At 35.5% G+C, this 13,390-nt stretch overlaps 1 long non-coding RNA gene across 1 annotated transcript in view; it reads left to right on the top strand.

Moving 5' to 3' along the window:
- Positions 1–7,212, top strand: part of LOC311580524 — a 228,725-nt gene extending 221,513 nt beyond the window's left edge. The window contains exons 2-3 of the long non-coding RNA XR_014773490.1: positions 506–635; positions 7,013–7,212. This is a non-coding gene — a long non-coding RNA (uncharacterized lncRNA). The remainder of the gene's footprint in view (positions 1–505; positions 636–7,012) is intronic.
- Positions 7,213–13,390: the final 6,178 nt, after the last annotated feature.

The following is a 13,390-nucleotide window of genomic DNA, read 5'->3' as shown; positions in this document are numbered from 1 at the left end:
ATCACTTTAAAACTGTACTTTAAAGATGGGGCTGTATTTTATATATTACATCTTGATGGATTATTTTCTTCTATGAGGTGTGAGCCATTCTGTTAATTTAACTGCTGGTTCTTTAAAAAGTATAATTTCATTATATACTATTATTGCTTTGAAATTATTTCTCCTAAAATTGTCTTAAAACTCTTGCTATAAATAATGCATGAGCCTTATAAAAACCCAACAACACAACAAAACAAAATAGTTGTGTGGATTTATGGATTATTTCAAAGCCCATGTGTTTCCTGGCTGAGGAAACAGAAATTGCTGTTTGCCACAGAAATTGCCTAACTGCTTTCTACATACTGGACTCAGTTTCCTCTTCTTGAGAGAACCATTGTTTCACTAGCCTAGATTTCATCACTTCAGTATTCACGAGAGACACTAGCTTAATCTTGAGTAAATACAGAGGTTTAATATTTTATGTGTCTTTTAACTTGCAGTTTTTCTCTTCCTCTTTTTCTTCCAGTTTATCTGTTGGAGATCCTGGGAGAATATTGATCATAATTCAACCAGCTTCTCATGTTCTCTGAATTCGTAGCAGCTGGATTCAAAGGCTTTGTCAGGCCAGATTTGATCACTGTGGCTTCTTTCATCAGGTAGTTTTTGATGTTGTTTTTACTCTTACTTTTTTTTTTTAACACTAGCTGATAATAATGATATCCTGTGCTTAGGTCTGTTTCTTTTGGGAGGATTGCAAATGATGATGCTCTAGTTATATCATTTCCTTTTACAATATTGAATAGATACTCAATTTATTTGTTTCTTGACCCAGCAGAGCATTTCCTTTGGGAAAGCCAGACAGAGTCTTGGTTTGTTTTTTTTTTTTCTTTCTTTTCCTGATTAGTTTCAGTCAAAGTTGAGTCATCATGACCTTCAGTCTGTTGGTATTTGTATTTTATTTTAAGATCCAAATAAATTCATGAATTAGAACACCTTTATGTAAAATTATTAGTCTTTTTTTTCCTGTCTTCTCTAAATTATTGCTGTTTCTGAAATTTGTGTTTCTTATTCTCTGATCTCTTTGAATGATTCTCAGAGTTCCCCATTTTTACATTTTCATCCAGTAGAATAATGTTCAAAATTCACTTTGGACATTTTCCCCTTAGAATTGGAACTAGCTACTTTGCTTAGAAGCCTTGCCTTCTAATAGCAGGCGTGGTGTGTGATCTCAGAAAACTTTACCTGTGTTTGCTCCTGGGGTTCTTCATTTTAAAGAGGTCGTGTAGGCTCAGTTTTCTTAACCAATATGTTTTATTAACAACTTAATAACCGAGCATACATCACTTATAACCTGACTAACCAAAATAATAGTAAAAGAGGATTAACAGACACAATAACAAAACCGTAAGGACATCAGTTCTGAGGAATGATTCTCCTAGCGTGGTCAGCATGATTTCTTCTGTTAGAACCTGGAGTAACCAGAACCCAGAACCTCAGCAGGAGCAAAACCTTCCCTCGAGTGGTTCTTTCTAGGAGCATCTCGAAGTGGAGCGATGAACAGCCAAAACTATCCCAAGTTTCCCAAAAAGCCCCGCCCTCCAGTTCTAGGCTCATTTATGTATCTCCTATCAGAGTCTGTTCACGGGATCTTTTCAGCTGGCAACAATCAAGCTCCCGCACAAGGTCTTCTAGTAGATTAACCTCACCGGTTCTCTCACAAGACCATTCACCATCCCACTCTCGGAATCGTTAAAAAGCAGGTTTATCTCTCCTTCAAGGTAGACCACTTTATAGATACAAACAAGTTTTATAGGTTCCACACTGGAAAATATACTAGATATTTCTTATTCAAAATCAGCCTATACATTAATATTAGACAACCTCCTCTATATTATATCTTATTCCTTACTTCCATACTAGCATTCATGTTTCTCAAGACACAGATATGTCAGAATTAAAATAAACCATATTCAGTGTTACCTTCTATCTATGTATCTATGTATCTATCTATGCATCTATCTATGTTTCTATGTATCTGTCTGTCTATCTATCTACCATCTGTCTGTCTGTCTATCTATCTATCATCTATCTATCTATCTATCTATCTATCTATCATCTGTCTATCTATCTATCTATCTATCTATCATCTGTCTATCTATCTATCTATCTATCTATCTATCTATCATCTGTCTATCATCTGTCTGTCTATCTATCTATCATCTGTCTATCTATCTATCTATCTATCTATCTATCTATCTATCATCTATCTATCTATCTATCTATCATCTGTCTATCTATCTATCTATCTATCTATCATCTGTCTATCTATCTATCTATCTATCTATCTATCTATCATCTGTCTATCTATCTATCTATCTATCTATCTATCTATCATCTGTCTATCTATCTATTATCTATCTATCTATTATCTATCTATCTATCTATCTATCTATCTATCTATCTATCTATCATCTAAGCTGTTTAGGAGGAATTCTAGCCAACATTCTCATCTCATTTACTACTTGCATCTAATTTCTCCTACCCAGTCCTTTTCCTTTTTGCTAAACATGTAACATTTACTCTCGCAGTTATTATATATTTCTGCTCTGAAAATTTGGACATTCTTTTAAGTATTATCTCCTTCTCTTCTTGCTTTTCTGATATGTTGTTAATAGTGTTTTTCTCTAATCCTGTGACAGACATTTCCCTTAGGATCTTGTACTTGAACCGTTAAACTCTCCTTTCCAAACCGATTAGCACTTAGTTTCCTAAGTACTTCACAACCAAACATCGTAAGTGAATTCAGTCCCTCTAATCAATCATCAGGTATTAGACAGAAGAACCAAATAGTAGTGAATGAAAAAAAAATCATTTATTTAAAAGTTACTTGTTATAGCACAAATAGTTGGTTTTATTTAAGAACTCTGTATACTAATATGTAATATAAATAGGAAAATATTGGGTGATACTTTTCCCCTTCTATGATGACAGGCTATCCTAAATATTGTCACTTTTCTGATTTTGTTTAATACTTACCTGACATGACTTAGTTTGATGTGGATATCCTTACTCATGAAATAAGATAGAAAATAAAGAAAACAATGACTCTTTATGTTTGGTATTACAATTGTATAGCACTTTGCCCACCATAAAATTCTACACAGCTATTTTTGTTGTTCTATGATAGTAAATACAGTATGTCTATTTTTAATATAAATATGGGTTCACCATAAAAATCCAGTTCTCTAGTTTTATTAGCATTACACTGACTGTTACTGTTTCTTCAGTATTTTTTATTCTGAATTTCCCATTCTGAAATTAAATTAGCTTCTGAAGCTGTAAGAAGATTACCATTTTGACCTGAATACATCTTGATGTTCCTTTTAGAGCACTAGATAAGACTTTAAATTAGGAATAAAAATTACTTAAGAGTAAAATTACATAATTAGAAGAATTGCTATTAAGTAATTTTATTATTAAGCATTACTTTAACCTTTAGTAAAATTTAAAACGTATTTATTGAGTTAAGAGTGATTGGAATTATTATGGATTTGAAATGACTGTAGGCTTCTTTCAGGAAATGAGACAGTGACTACAGAAGAGTGTGGTAAAGACTATGAAGCCGATCTTTGATGATGAATCATGATGCACCTTCTCCCAAAGACTCACCAGCCATTTCCTGGTCATGATGCTTGATAGTTATTGGTCACTAGCTGGAGAGCCAGTTGTCATAGATGTACCAAGGTTATCAGATATCTATGACCGGCTCTTTGAAAAATTATTGAAAATTCAAAATAATTTCAAAAATGTGACCAAGGAATTGTAACGAACAAAATAATATTAAAATCTGTGCAACGAAAGTTAGAATGATATTGCTATCTTAATAAAGAGACTCTCCTTTAATGTTAAAATGTGACACCGTATATTTTTTCTTTTAAGAAAAATCTAGTAGTGTCATTATTATTAAAAACTTCTTATAAATAATAAGATATTGTGTTATAGCATTTATTTTACTTTTGAGAGTAATTGCTTTTATTTTATATTTATGGGTAATAATAAATTTCCTATATATTCTAATAAAAATTTAAAATGTCATAGTTTAAAATTTTGTTGATAGATTTAGATGGAAATATAAAAGTTATAAAAATTATTGCAAGATACACCAGTTCTTTGTAGTGAGTAGACCTTCTAAAAAAGCAAAAATGAAATGTTAAGTGATGACAAAATAGTGTCATATTTTTCTTTTTTTTTTTCCTGATGAGAAAATTCTACTACAAATAAATCATTAGACTCTCATAAAGATGTACACAATTAGAAGCGCAGCCAGCAATGACCTCACTCTCATTTCTTTATTTTTATTTATGTAGTCATTTTTAATACATCACTATCACAGTTCCCCGCTCCACTCATCCCAGTCCCCTTTCTCACCTCCCCTTTACTCAGATCCAATCCTCCTTAGTTTTCCTTCAGAAGTGAGCAGATTTCCCAGAGATATTAAGCATAACAAGATACAGTAAGACTAAGCAAGAACCCTCGTATCAAGGCTGGACCAGGCAGCCCAGTAGGAGTGAAAGGGACCTGGAAGCAGGCAAAAGCTTCTACTGTTAGGAGTCTCACAAGTACCGCAACCTAACAACCATAACATATACACGGAGAAGCTAGCGCAGACCCAGGCACGCTGCCTGACTGCTGCTTCAGTCTCTCTGAGCCCCTGTGAGGCCTGCTTAGTTGATTCTGTGGCCTCTGTTCTCATGGTGTCCTTAGTACCTCTGGCTTCTACAATACATCCCCTTCCTCTTCTGCAGGGTTCCCCAAACTTCAAGGAGAGGGATCTGATGGACATCTCCAACTTGGGCTTTTGCTGCACCTAACGTTTGGCTCTGCATCTATTCCCAACCGTAGCCAGCAGTAGCCTTTCTGATGTTATCAATCTATTATTTCTTTGCTAACATAATTGAGGTACAGAAAAAACAAAGAGGTGATCTGGTCATCATCATTTGGGTAGACACCTGAGAAATACTTGAATCATCTGACTTTCCCTATCTGGGCCTCTTAAAATCCTGCTGGAGACCCTTAACCCTGTCAGTGGACAGATACTTGTTCACATAGGAATAAAACCAGGTATAGCATGACAGAGACTCCTGAGTTCTTGAGAGATGTGAGAGTCCTCACCTTGTCTGAAAGTGTTAAGATCCAAACATATAAAGCAAGAACCAAAGAACAGTCAATGCTTTTGATATATTTTTTGATACTGTGCAGTTAAGAAATATGTACTTTTAAAAATAAGCTACTGTAAGTATGCTTCAAAACAGGAATTCAATTTGAAGTAGAGGTTGGGCATTTTGTGCTATTAAGTCTTAAATTAAAGATTTTTTTAAAAATCAAAAATTTGAACAACTGAGGGTCTACCAACTGTTTCAGTGACTTGGCTTTTTAAATTTTTTTATTTAATTAAGTTATTCAGGTTACAACTCAGTTGTTATCCCATCACTTGTATCCTCCCATTCCTCCCTCCCTCCCTCCTTCACCCTGCTCTCCTTTCCTAGGTCTATGACCGAGGGGGACCTCCTCCCCCACTATATGGTCATAGGCTATCAAGTCTCATCTTGGTAGCCTGACTATTCTTTCTTTGAGTGCCACCAGGCCTAAAGATGATAACATTGGAGGCATTTGAGAAGTTTGTTTAATCTATGAAGTTGATTGCAATTTCAAAGGATGTATAGCTATGCCCGCCATGTCACGGGTGAGCTTTATGCTTTTAATGCATGGGGCACAGAAACTAAAGTGTGGTTTCTAATATGTTTTGCTGTCTATTGAAAAACTGAATATAGCATTCAAATATAAATACCCAATGAGAGGTGGTGAGGAAAGCCCTGGAACCCTGCACTTGGAAAGCAGTGGCAGATGAATGTTTTGGGTTCTGGGCCAGTGTGATTTACACGGTAAGTCCCTGTTCAAAAACCAACAATAACAAAACACCCAAACAAAACAAATGCCCTAAAAGTACAGAGCATAATAATGAAAATTAACCCTTTAGATACTTAAACCATATGCCAAAATTTTAGTTTTAAATATTTCCATGGAATGATTGGTCTTCTTATAAGGTCTAATTCTTCTTACAGTGTAACCATCATGCATTTCCAGGGTTTTGTTTAAAAATAAGAATATATTAATGGTCACTGATTTTGTTTCCTAAACATTTCCTGAGAATTTTTATTCAAGACTTAAGAGATACAAAGCAAAGTAGTAAAGGTGGTGGCATACGCTGGGAAAGTATTCCTTTTTGACAGGAAACAGTTTAGTAAATGAAAATTATGATATGTGTGCAGTCATATTTTCTTCACTTTTGTAGCTACTCAAAAGTTTCCCTAGTAAATAACCTATTTACTGTTTACTATCCTGGTAACTAACCTCTTACCTAGCCTCAGACAAGAGACTCAGTGATCCACTCACAAAAGGAACACAGGAATGTAGGAAGGAATTGAGAGGAAGTATTCTACCAGGAGAAGGAAGGGTCTGGGAGAAAGGAATGAAGTGTGGAAAACTAAATTTCATTATAAAATTGTGTGAAAATACCATTAAAAATAAAAGAAAGAACACTCCAACCTGACAGATGCCAGGAGAGGCTTTAGATAGTGGCAAGTAATTTCAGGTGAAAGAAGGGAATGTGATTGCAAAATTATAATCAGAGGAACTGATGAAGATGCTGAAGATGGCCTTCGCGAAACGTTATTACCTACTACTGCTGGTGTCTAAGAAAGACAGGCTTGATTTGCCCTCCTGTATCTGCAATGTGTCTGGAAATTTTTCAGTCATTTAGTCTTAAGTAAATTTTAGGTAAGTATAAAGACCTACTTTATTTTGCTGATTTAGAACACCGAGGGTAGCTTAAAAGTAGCAGTAAGATTTGGCCCAGATTTCTGAGTCCAGACTCCACCTGCCTTTCTTTGTTTGAACTTAGTTGCAAATATAACATGTTTTCTTTTGTCGTCCTACCATCATTTTGTTGATAAAGGGGGTTTTCTTTCCCCAGGAAATGACAGAATACATCACACTGACACTGGATGGATGAGAATGAGAGCTGTTTATTCGTCATGGATGTATTTACAGCCTTAGAAAGGATTAACATAAATGTATATCAATGAAGCTGATGTGACAGCAAGTGTTCTATGATGACATCATTTGCTGATGATTATTTTCCCATCTAGATAAAGGAAACTCACAACTCCTCTTAGCTATTTATCCATATTTTCTCTTTTTATTTTTAATAGAGATATAAATACCAAATAAAACATCTTAGTTGCTTTGTACCGAGATTTCAGCTATAGGGACCATTAACAACAGCTATAATTTTAATCGTAAATAATTTTACACTCTTAATAAATGAAGTACACAGGATATGTGTTTCTCATCTTTTTTTTTTTGTATCTGCTGAACTTTGTAAAAATACATTTGTTGGTTAGTCTGACTGGTTTGTAGGGCAAATGGCTTGCTAAGGGACCTCTTCTCATCATAGGCATTTGAAGGTATTTTCCCCATCTGTCTCTACGTTTTCTAGAGTTCTGTGTTTGTAAACAGAAGATGGAGTCTGAGATCCTGCTCACTATAATTCCTGTCCTTTATGGCTTCTCTTATACCCTTCAGCAATACAGATCTACACAGATCTATCACTGAAAGGTCGCTTTATGTTCTCATATGTATCCCTAGTTTCTCCTGTTTGAAAATTTAAGCAGGAAATTTATAGATTTTAAGTCCAAGTGCCCTACGGGGAGTCTTAACAGTCTTGCTAGTGCAATAGAAACATATTGTGGCTGTTTTGAAGGCGATCTTGGGATTTTACCATTTTATAAATTAAAGAAAGGGACAGATATCATAAATTTATTCTGGAATTCAATAACTGTTACCAAAACCGCATCTTATATAAGAGAGGGTTTATATAGCCATGGAACATAAGCTTTATAATTCTTTTCCAAAAGTTAAAAGAGTAGACAGACTGGATTAGTGCTGCCTTCTCTTACATTTGTTAGAGGGTAAAGCTTTACTTTTATTTGTTTATGGGTCTATTTATTTAATGAGTTTTGAACATAGCATTTAAGAAGGGATTGAAAGTCCCTCAAATGTCAAGTGATTTATAGCCTGAGGAGATTTGGGTCATTTTTCCATTTTTGAAACACAGTCTCCCTTTGGTTTGGTTTTTGGTTTTGTTGTTGTTGTTGTTGTTGTCATTGCTCCTAGGTTAGAAGGGAACTTCATAGGAACACTAGAGGGAGGCTGATATGATAGGGGTAGAGTTTGAGGCTCGAAATTATCCTAAGCTTCTTGAAGAGCAATATGGGTCTATATTATTTTTCTTGTATATCTTTTTTCCTGGCCATGAACTAAAATTTGACACTTTACTGTTCTAGCTCTATTTGTATTTCCTCCAGGCTCTCTGATACCCATCAGCTGTTAATAATTGCTTATATTTCTATTATTTAGTCATGTCTCATAGTGACTCCTTATAAACTTTCAAGAGAAAAAAAACCACTTCTTTAAATTTTAATAATTTACTTCGGTCTTTCATGCATGAAATAGTCACCAGCACCTTAATTTCTCTATAGAAGACTGCTATTGCCACGTCATGTTCTTACATATAAATTATTTCCACCACTACGTTTTTGCAAGGGGTAGATAGAGATCTCTTCTTTCCAAGCCAGGCAGAACTGGCTGAAGAAGGTCCTCCCTTTCTTGGTGAGTTTGGTGCATCTCACTTTGGTCTGCACATTATTCTTTCATGCCCTCTAATGGTGGCCTGTGGAAACTCTTAACAGAAACAATTTCAAGAAATTAAGCTTACAAAAGTAAGAGATCACTTAGAGTATTTAATAGAAACAATGTTCCCATGACAGGCGTTACTGCTGTGGGAAAGGACCATATGTTCATGTGTTGAGCTTCTGAGAATAGATCGTTGGTCAGATTAACATTGTTTTAAATGAATTGTTTTATTTGGATGGCTTTCTTTTAAAATTTTATTCATTTTTTAAATTCCACAATTTTTTTTCCCTAAAAGGCAGATATTTTTTCAAAAGTGTTCCTTTCCTTTGGGATTTGTAAACATGCCTGTGTGCTGCACCCACACATAGGTGGATGGATAGATGTGCCATCTTTATACAACTTTGTGCTGTTATTACAAGGTAAGAGTTGGAAGGAGTGTGAAGGCTCAAACTTATTTCTTTAGAGGATTTGCCTGCATTATTATGTTAAAATGCTATTGTCACTGTACGCCTGTATAACTAAAGAAAAACTTGTGAAATTGGCCCATGCCTCAAATATCACGGGTCCACAGAGGAAGTTCATTTTTCAAGTCTGAAAGACCTTGAAGAAATGTCTCACCACATCTTGCAAATGTGCTTTTCATCAGCTAGCTCCCACTACTCATGCCAACAGGTGTTTTTGTTGTAGATGTTTTTCAGTTTTGAGTTTTCCTTTACCCCCTTGCTTATTGCTCCCACTCTCTCTTTCACTATCTCCAACTCCAGACGATGCCTTCTCTCCAGTTATAGCTGCTCGGAGTCAGTGCTGGCCTGAATTCTCAATGTTGCTAGGAAGCAGGGTGGATGTATGTTTTCACTGTCCTGCCGTAGAAACAGTCTAAGTGTCCCTTAGTAGAAGAATGGATAAAGAAAACTGTGGTATGTTTACACTATGGAATACTATTCAGCTATTAAAAAACAAGGAATTCCCAAAATTTGTGGACAAATGGATTGAACTAGAAATTATGAAAAAGAGTGAGTTAACCCAGAAGCAAAAAGAGACAAATGGTATATGCTCACTTATATCAAGACACTAGCCCAAGGGGCATGTTCCATGAAAGAATTTACTTACCCAAATTACTCTTTTCAAATTACTCTGACAACAACACTTTACTGGGTATTATGTTTACTTCAACTAATATTTACCTGTATTCCTGCATCTAGATATCATTAAGATAATATGATAAGAAAATATGCTTATCTGTCTGTTTCTTAAAAATCAAAATGTCAAAAATGGGCTAGGGAGATAGCTAAGGAGCTGATAACATTTGCTGCTTTTGTACAGTCTGATTGCCAGCTCCCACACTGGGCGGGTTACCACTGCCTATGACTCCAGCTCCGCAGAAGCTGATGCCTTCTTCTGGGCTCCTGGCACACCTACGTGTATGTGCACACTAAACGCACACACATACATAAATACACACATACACATACATACACTTATATGCATACATATGTACACGTGCACATAAACACACACACACAAACCCACACATGTACACACACATAAATAAAAGTAAAATTCTAAATGTCAAAAGTCTTTGAATATGATAGTGCAGCAGGTGCATGTCACCTGGAATTATGTGTAGATATAAAACAGGTTGAAAACAAAGCATTTGAGCCCAGGGCTCTCATGGTATTTCTACTAGCTACTGCTCATTGAGAACTGACAGTGTGCTTGGTTCTCTGTAGCTCACCTCTAGTCTCTGTCTCCATTTTGTAAAAAGAAAAAAAAAAAGCAATTGGCCATTAGGTTCCTAAGAACATGTAGGTTAAAAAGGTGGAGTGACGTGCGCATGGTCACAGGGTTAGTAGGAGTCAGATAGGGGCCAGTCTGAGTCTATTGTTACCTTAGTGGCTAGGTTATGGGAGAGGCCAGAGTAAGAACTCACTTCTCCATTTCCTCTATTGCAAAGCTTTACATATGTATTTATATTTGAATGAATGGACAATAGCAGCCATATAGCTAAAGAATTACCCATTTTGCACTTGGACCTGAATTTGAACTTATGCTCTTATTATTATGCCAAACATCCAGTGAGTTAACTAATCTTTTCTGCTACGTAGAAAAAGGGGGGTGACAAGAACTGCTGCATAGAAATGCTGAGGGTACTGAGTGCACTGTCTGGTTCATGAAAATTTGTTTTAACAATTAATGATCATTGCAGGTGCGGCAGTGGCACAATCGGTTAGTGCACGGTACTTATAGAACAGTTAATGGTCGTTATTCTTATGAGACTTGAATTCCATTGCTTAATCTTAAGGAAAAAATTAATATTTCAAATAGGGAATAGAAATACATGGCACATTAGAAAATGTTTAGGTAAGCATCTCTTAGTGGTTTCAGTTATTGCCAAAAAGCAGCTTCTGTTCCTGTTTGACCATTGAATAATGGAAATACAAAAAATGTGTTGTTTCTTTTTTTTTTAATTTTTATTCTCCTTTATTAATTTATTCTTGTTACATCTCAATGGTTATCCCATCCCTTGTATCCTCCCATTCTTCCCTCCCTCCCATTTTCCCCTTATTCCCCTCCCCTATGACTGTTCCTGAGGGGGATTACCTCCCCCTGTATATGTTCATAGGGTATCAAGTCTCTTCTTAGCAAGAAATTAAACCCTACATTTCATATCATGCTTTTCACCTTTTACCTAAAAATGCTATTATTTTCCCAGAGATTCAGGTAAATAATGGTATAACTAAGTAAATTAATTCAACTCAATATCTGGGCATATAGGAAAAATAAAAAATTCTGTGGTGCCCTACTGGTTGGAACAAGTAATAATATCTACATGTTTTTGAAAAACAAATTATGGAATAAGCTACCTGAGGAAGTTGAGGGGGTAGTATACATTATGTGAACAATTTAAACATAATCCTATGTTTGGGTGTATCATTTTATATTACACATATCACTGATGAAAATATGAGACTTAAGAACAGCTGTTAAGCAATAACTTGCCTAATGCCATTCAGTTTGTAAGAGGCACAGGCAAATGTCTGACTAAAGTCAAGTACAACTTGCTTTGCTGGGTCCTTCTCACTGCTAATATCAAGCCAATTCCATAACAAATATAACTACAGCAATAAACCGTTCACCAAAAAGTGACAAGAAGTAGAGGTGAATCAGAAAAGATGCTTTAACTAGGTCTTTGAAGTAAGCAGAGCATGAACTTTGGCTGTGATACTCTCCAATATTTATACTGACTCTTCCACACCCATGCTAAATGAGCTCATTTGAAAGTCTAGTCTTGTTTGGGTACTAATCATTTAGTGACAGAGAGTTAACAACAAGCATGGTGCACTATTTTCTTCTGTGCTTGTGGGAATCCAGAGGGCATTTGGGTGGCACAGCTCTTAATTTAAGTAGCTTACATATTGCTTTGGTAGATTGCCATGCTATCTATCTCCAATTTTGATAGGTGGCATTTTTTCCCCTCATTGTATGCCTGCCAATGGGTAGCACCAATATTTCGGGACCTACTTCAAGTATGCAGCTGTCTTACTAATTTCTTCTGGAAAACTTGCTACCCAATAGGTGATACAGGGATAAAAATAATTTAGCTCTTCATGCTTCTACAGGGCAGAGTCATATGTTTTCTTTCTCCTCTAGCTATGCAAACCTCCAAGCATTTCTCATAATGCATATGGGTTTTTCTATTTGAGTCATTTTCATTGTCTTATCTTCAAATCTCTTGGCGCAGTTCCCCCGATGAGGCTGCAGTTTGCTGCTTCAGCAATTTAACTGCAAGCTTAAAACTCTTATATAGCACTTTGAAGTTTATAGAACAAGCTAATGTTTTTATAGAAGAGAAAAATCAACCTCACAAATAAGTAGGCCTCAATTTTCGAATATAAGACTTTAGGTTTCTATGTGAATCTTAAGGAATGAACTCACTTATACTTTAATCAGGATTCTAGAATAATCACATTTAGCTTTACAAGCCTTAAGCAATCATGGAAACCAACCAATCAAACAACAAATACACCATAAACATGGAGTTCCAAGCATAGTATTTTTTTTTTTAAACTGCACTTTCTATTTGGTACTTTTGTCAAGAAACTTGCCTCTCTAAATTTGTTTCATTTTTTAAAATTAATTAAACATTTTTTGTTCTTTTATTGTATATAAATAAAACAACAATGACAACAACATCTATCTTCTCATATCATAGCATTCTCATGTTACTCAAATAAAGTTGCACTTAAAATGCTTTATACATGATGACTTTATGGAAGCGTAAAGCACCAGTACTCCTTTTCTGACAACCATGTATATTCAGGTTTAGAAATCCCAGTAGCTACAATCCTGGTTAACAGGATCGAGGACTGAATGCGAGTACCACAGCACTAAAGTAAAGTTTCTCAGCTTTCTGCTTCTGAGTATGCATTAAGGTTTTTGTTGGGCAGGTCTAGTGGCAACAGGAAACCTAGCTAGGAATAACCACACACATTGTCAATGCTCCTATTTTTCTGTGTGCACCTGACATGAGATATCCCTGCCAGGATGAACAAAAACCAAATGCACTTTATATTTCCTACTCCCTTGAAGTTTATAATTTGGTGGAACAGTAGACAAAATACTTCAAACCACTTAAAAGCAATTACAAAGCCCAATA

Source organism: Acomys minous, assembly GCF_964271855.1.
Source record: "Acomys minous genome assembly, chromosome: 13".
NCBI lineage: Eukaryota > Metazoa > Chordata > Mammalia > Rodentia > Muridae > Acomys > Acomys minous.
Note: the sequence above shows the minus strand (reverse complement) of the source record. Positions and strands in the feature narration are given on the sequence as shown.